General features: G+C 46.9%; 1 protein-coding gene across 1 annotated transcript in view; it reads right to left on the reverse strand.

Annotated features, from left to right (window-relative positions):
• Window positions 1–7,500, reverse strand: part of LOC118379634 (pyruvate carboxylase, mitochondrial-like) — a 596,907-nt gene that overhangs the window by 430,690 nt on the left and 158,717 nt on the right. The window lies entirely within an intron of this gene.

Genomic DNA, 7,500 nt, shown 5'->3' on the forward strand with positions numbered 1-7,500 from the left:
GGCTGGCTGGCGGAGCCCCACCCACACACAACCAGGTGAAAAAGGTGTTAGATTGTGATGAATAAAATATATGACACAACACTACTGATTCAATGTTTATACGCGGAGAGAGCACTGGTGATTCAATGTTTACAAGTGGAGAGAGCACTAGTGATTCAATGTTTACAAGTGGAGAAAACACTAGTGATTCAATGTTTACAAGTGGAGAGAGCACTAGTGATTCAATGTTTACAAGTGGAGAGAGCACTAGTGATTCAATGTTTACAAGTGGAGAGAGCACTAGTGATTCAATGTTTACAAGTGGAGAGAGCACTAGTGATTCAATGTTTACAAGTGGAGAGAGCACTGGTGATTCAATGTTTACAAGTGGAGAGAGCACTAGTGATTCAATGTTTACAAGTGGAGAGAACTCTAGTGATTCAATGTTTACAAGTGGAGAGAGCACTAGTGATTCAATGTTTACAAGTGGAGAGAGCACTAGTGATTCAATGTTTACAAGTGGAGAGAGCACTGGTGATTCAATGTTTACAAGTGGAGAGAACACTAGTGATTCAATGTTTACAAGTGGAGAGAACACTAGTGATTCAATGTTTACAAGTGGAGAGAGCACTGGTGATTCAATGTTTACAAGTGGAGAGAACACTAGTGATTCAATGTTTACAAGTGGAGAGAACACTAGTGATTCAATGTTTACAAGTGGAGAGAGCACTAGTGATTCAATGTTTACAAGTGGAGAGAACACTAGTGATTCAATGTTTACAAGTGGAGAGAACACTAGTGATTCAATGTTTACAAGTGGAGAAAACACTAGTGATTCAATGTTTACAAGTGGAGAGAACTCAAATTGCACATCAGCTCTGCTTAGTAACGAACGGTAGTGACCCCTGACTGCAGAAATACACAAGAGAGAATCACTGAGAGAATCAGTGAGAGAATCAATGAGAAACAATCAAATATAGAGACAGTGAGAGAATGAAAGAGAGAGAGAGGTGAGAATGAAAGAGAGGTGTTTAAAAACTTGACAAGTCACGTTGTATGTGAGATGAATAGTCAGATGAATATGTTATCATTATCGAGTCTCACCGACACTCACTTTTAACCATCACAAATATAACGAAAGAGTGAAAAAAGACAGAGGCAATTAAAAATGAATACACTTGGCATGTCACGCTGTTGAGTAGAGTGGAGTACTCGTACTGTTATTGTATCATTGTTTTATGAGGACACCATAGACTCTCACTTTAACTCATTAACTTGTTAAGGCTGGGGGCAGTATTGAGTAGCATGGATGAATAAGGTGCCCAGAGTAAACTGCCTGCTACTTAGGCCCAGTTGCTAATATATGCATATTATTAGTAGATTTGGATATAAAACACTCCGAAGTCTCTAAAACTGTTTGAATGATCTATGTGAGTGTAACAGAACTCAAATGGCAAAAACCTGAGAAAAGATCCAACCAGGAAGTGGGAAATCTGAGGTTTGTAGTTTTTCAACTCCCTATCAAATGCACAGTGTCTATGGGGTCATATTGCACTACCTAAGGCTTCCACTAGATGTCAACAGTCTTTAGAACCTTGTTTGAGGCTTCTACTGTGAAGGGGGGGGGTTGAGAGGGGATTGAGTCAGAGGTCTGCCAGAGGGGCATGAGCTGACCATGCACGTTCTACTGTGAAGGGGGGTGAGAGGGGAATGAGTCAGAGGTCTGCCAGAGAGGCATGAGCTGACCATGCGCGTTCTACTGTGAAGGGGGGTGAGAGGGGATTGAGTCAGAGGTCTGCCAGAGAGGCATGAGCTGACCATGCGCGTTCTACTGTGAAGGGGGGTGAGAAGGGATTGAGTCAGAGGTCTGCCAGAGAGGCATGAACTGACCATGCGCATTCTACTGTGAAGGGGGAATGAGAGGGGATTGAGTCAGAGGTCTGCCAGAGAGGCATGAACTGACCATGCGCGTTCACATGAGAGTTAGCTTGAGTTCCATTGCATTTCTGCAGACAAAGGAATTCTCCGGTTGGAACATTATTGAAGATTGATGTTAAAAACATCCTAAAGATGGATTCCATACATCGTTTGACATGTTTCTATGAACTGTAATATAACTTTTGTGACTTTTCATCTGAACTAAACGATCGCGCATTGAGCATTTGGATTACTGGGATAAATGTGCGAGGTATTTGGACATAAATCATGGACTTTATTGAACAAATCAAACATTTATTGTGGAACTGGGATTCCTGGGAGTGCATTCTGATGAAGATCTTCATCAAAGGTAAGTGAATATTTATAATGTTATTTCTGACTTCTGTTGACTCCACAACATGGCAGATATCTGTATGGCTTGATTTGTTGTCTGAGCGCTGTACTCAGATTATTTAATGGTGTGCTTTTTCGGTAAAGCTAACCTATGACTGGTTATTTAATCGCTATTTGTGATTTTATGAAGCCTTTCGCTGTAAAGCCTATTGCAAATCAAACAACGCAGTTAAATTAACAACAACTTAAGCTTTTAACCGATATAAAATGCTTGTATGTTCATGAATGTTTAAAATTACGATTATTAATTTGAATTGAGCGCCCTCCAATTTCACCGGATGTTGTCTGCTGGTGTCCCGCTAGCGAGACACCTGTCCCTAATTAAGGGAGTAATAATTATTAATGAACTATAACTAATTAGTAAAATATGAAGTGTGCATGTTTCCTAAGAACTGTATGATGATGGATCTATGTAGAGCTGATATAGCACGATTTTAACGATACTATAACAGTATGGAATCTCACTTTATCTCATTAAAACTTCATATGGTTAGATATTAATTTAACAACCTGACGTGACAGCCATATGTAGCCCTTTGACAGCCGTATGTAGCCCTTTGACAGCCATATGTAGCCCTTTGACAGCCATATGTAGCCCTTTGACAGCCGTATGTAGCCCTTTGACAGCCATATGTAGCCCTTTGACAGCCATATGTGGCCCTTTGACAGCCATATGTAGCCCTTTGACAGCCATATGTAGCCCTTTGACAGCCATATGTAGCCCTTTGACAGCCATATGTAGCCCTTTGACAGCCATATGTAGCCCTTTGACAGCCATATGTAGCCCTTTGACAGCCATATGTGGCCCTTTGACAGCCATATGTAGCCCTTTGACAGCCATATGTAGCCCTTTGACAGCCATATGTAGCCCTTTGACAGCCCTTTGACAGCCATATGTAGCCCTTTGACAGCCATATGTAGCCCTTTGACAGCCTTATGTAGCCCTTTGACAGCCATATGTAGCCCTTTGACAGCGTATGTAGCCCTTTGACAGCCATATGTAGCCCTTTGACAGCCATATGTAGCCCTTTGACAGCCATATGTAGCCCTTTGACAGCCGTATGTAGCCCTTTGACAGCCGTATGTAGCCCTTTGACAGCCGTATGTAGCCCTTTGACAGCCATATGTAGCCCTTTGACAGCCATGTGTAGCCCTTTGTAGCCATATGTAGCCCTTTGTAGCCATACGTAGCCCTTTGTAGCCATATGTAGCCCTTTGACAGCCATATGTAACCCTTTGACAGCCATGTGTAGCCCTTTGTAGCCATATGTAGCCCTTTGACAGCCATATGTAGCCCGTTGACAGCCATATGTAGCCCTTTGACAGCCATATGTAGACCTTTGACAGCCATATGTAGACCTTTGACAGCCATGTGTAGCCCTTTGACAGCCATATGTAGCCCTTTGACAGCCATATGTAGCCCTTTGACAGCCATATGTAGCCCTTTGTAGCCATACGTAGCCCTTTGACAGTCATACGTAGCCCTTTGACAGCCATATGTAGCCCTTTGACAGTCATATGTAGCCCTTTGTAGCCATACGTAGCCCTTTGACAGTCATACGTAGCCCTTTGACAGCCATACGTAGCCCTTTGACAGCCATATGTAGCCCTTTGACAGCCATATGTAGCCCTTTGACAGCCATATGTAGCCCTTTGACAGCCATATGTAGCCCTTTGTAGCCATACGTAGCCCTTTGACAGCCATATGTAGCCCTTTGACAGCCATATGTAGCCCTTTGACAGCCATATGTAGCCCTTTGACAGCCATATGTAGCCCTTTGACAGCCATGTGTAGCCCTTTGACAGCCATATGTAGCCCTTTGACAGCCATATGTAGCCCTTTGACAGCCATGTGTAGCCCTTTGTAGCCATATGTAGCCCTTTGTAGCCATACGTAGCCCTTTGTAGCCATATGTAGCCCTTTGACAGCCATATGTAACCCTTTGACAGCCATGTGTAGCCCTTGTAGCCATATGTAGCCCTTTGACAGCCATATGTAGCCCTTTGACAGCCATATGTAGCCCTTTGACAGCCATGTGTAGCCCTTTGACAGCCATATGTAGCCCTTTGACAGCCATATGTAGCCCTTTGACAGCCATGTGTAGCCCTTTGTAGCCATATGTAGCCCTTTGTAGCCATACGTAGCCCTTTGTAGCCATATGTAGCCCTTTGACAGCCATATGTAACCCTTTGACAGCCATGTGTAGCCTTTCCGTAGCTTCATTGGAAAGAGTGGATATGGCAGGATGGTGTTATAGTGAATCTGACATACTGAGACAGACAGTGTATCACCTAGTTCAATCTCTCGCACACACAAACACACACACACACACACACACTACACACACATACTAGAAACACACACACTAAACACAAACACACCCCTATGGACATACCCACACACACTCTCACACACTAGACACACACTAGACACACTAGACACACACACACACTAAACACAAACACACCCACACAGACACTCACACACACACTAGACACACACTAGGCACACACTAGACACACACACATACTAGAAACACACACACACACACCCACACACAGACACACAGACACACACACACACACAAGACAAAGTCCTACTTCAGTCATGTTTTGGGGGGTATCTGTACTCTACTAAACTACTTCAGTCATGTTTTGGGGGGGTATCTGTACTCTACTAAACTACTTCAGTCATGTTTTGGGGGGTATCTGTACTCTACTAAACTCCTTCAGTCATGTTTTGGGGGGGTATCTGTACTCTACTAAACTACTTCAGTCATGTCTCTCTTTCTCCCCTTACCCATCTGTCTATCGCCTCCTTTGAATTCCATGCTGCCACAGTTACCAGCCCTTTCAAGCTTAACATCCTTATCATTTATCGCCCTCCAGGTCCCCTCGGAGAGTTCATCAATGAGCTTGATGCCTTGATAAGCTCCTTTCCTGAGGACGGCTCACCTCTCACAGTGCTGGGCGACTTTAACCTCCCCACGTCTACCTTTGACTCATTCCTCTCTGCCTCCTTCTTTCCACTCCTCTCCTCTTTTGACCTCACCCTCTCACCTTCCCCCCCTACTCACAAGGCAGGCAATACGCTCGACCTCATCTTTACTAGATGCTGTTCTTCCACTAACCTCATTGCAACTCCTCCAAGTCTCCGACCACTACCTTGTATCCTTTTCCCTCTCGCTCTCATCCAACACTTCCCACACTGCCCCTACTCGGATGGTATCGCGCCGTCCCAACCTTCGCTCTCTCTCCCCCGCTACTCTCTCCTCTTCCATCCTATCATCTCTTCCCTCTGCTCAAACCTTCTCCAACCTATCTCCTGATTCTGCCTCCTCAACCCTCCTCTCCTCCCTTTCTGCATCCTTTGACTCTCTATGTCCCCTATCCTCCAGGCCGGCTCGGTCCTCCCCTCCCGCTCCGTGGCTCGACGACTCATTGCGAGCTCACAGAACAGGGCTCCGGGCAGCCGAGCGGAAATGGAGGAAAACTCGCCTCCCTGCGGACCTGGCATCCTTTCACTCCCTCCTCTCTACATTTTCCTCCTCTGTCTCTGCTGCTAAAGCCACTTTCTACCACTCTAAATTCCAAGCATCTGCCTCTAACCCTAGGAAGCTCTTTGCCACCTTCTCCTTCCTCCTGAATCCTCCTCCCCCTCCCCCCCCTCCTCCCTCTCTGCAGATGACTTCGTCAACCATTTTGAAAAGAAGGTCGACGACATCTGATCCTCGTTTGCTAAGTCAAATGACACCGCTGGTTCTGCTCACACTGCCCTACCCTGTGCTCTGACCTCTTTCTCCCCTCTCTCTCCAGATGAAATCTCGCGTCTTGTGACGGCCGGCCGCCCAACAACCTGCCCGCTTGACCCTATCCCCTCCTCTCTTCTCCAGACCATTTCCGGAGACCTTCTCCCTTACCTCACCTCGCTCATCAACTCATCCCTGACCGCTGGCTACGTCCCTTCCGTCTTCAAGAGAGCGAGAGTTGCACCCCTTCTGAAAAAAACCTACACTCGATCCCTCCGATGTCAACAACTACAGACCAGTATCCCTTCTTTCTTTTCTCTCCAAAACTCTTGAACGTGCCGTCCTTGGCCCAGCTCTCCCGCTATCTCTCTCAGAATGACCTTCTTGATCCAAATCAGTCAGGTTTCAAGACTAGTCATTCAACTGAGACTGCTCTTCTCTGTATCACGGAGGCGCTCCGCACTGCTAAAGCTAACTCTCTCTCCTCTGCTCTCATCCTTCTAGACCTATCGGCTGCCTTCGATACTGTGAACCATCAGATCCTCCTCTCCACCCTCTCCGAGTTGGGCATCTCCGGCGCGGCCCATGCTTGGATTGCGTCCTACCTGACAGGTCGCTCCTACCAGGTGGCGTGGCAAGAATCTGTCTCCTCACCACGCGCTCTCACCACTGGTGTCCCCCAGGGCTCTGTTCTAGGCCCTCACCTATTCTCGCTATACACCAAGTCACTTGGCTCTGTCATAACCTCACATGGTCTCTCCTATCATTGCTATGCAGACGACACACAATTAATCTTCTCCTTTCCCCCTTCTGATGACCAGGTGGCGAATCGCATCTCTGCATGTCTGGCAGACATATCAGTGTGGATGACGAATCACCACCTCAAGCTGAACCTCGGCAAGACGGAGCTGCTCTTCCTCCCGGGGAAGGACTGCCCGCTCCATGATCTCGCCATCACGGTTGACAACTCCATTGTGTCCTCCTCCCAGAGCGCTAAGAACCTTGGCGTGATCCTGGACAACACCCTGTCGTTCTCAACTAACATCAAGGCGGTGGCCCGTTCCTGTAGGTTCATGCTCTACAACATCCGCAGAGTAACGACCCTGCCTCACACAGGAAGCGGCGCAGGTCCTAATCCAGGCACTTGTCATCTCCGTCTTGATTACTGCAACTCGCTGTTGGCTGGGCTCCCTGCCTGTGCCATTAAACCCCTACAACTCATCCAGAACGCCGCAGCCCGTCTGGTGTTCAACCTTCCCAAGTTCTCTCACGTCACCCCGCTCCTCCGCTCTCTCCACTGGCTTCCAGTTGAAGCTCGCATCCGCTACAAGACCATGGTGCTCGCCTACGGAGCTGTGAGGGGAACGGCACCTCAGTACCTCCAGGCTCTGATCAGGCCCTACACCCAAACAAGGGCACTGCGTTCATCCACCTCTGGCCT

Source organism: Oncorhynchus keta, chromosome 35 (assembly GCF_023373465.1).
Source record: "Oncorhynchus keta strain PuntledgeMale-10-30-2019 chromosome 35, Oket_V2, whole genome shotgun sequence".
NCBI lineage: Eukaryota > Metazoa > Chordata > Actinopteri > Salmoniformes > Salmonidae > Oncorhynchus > Oncorhynchus keta.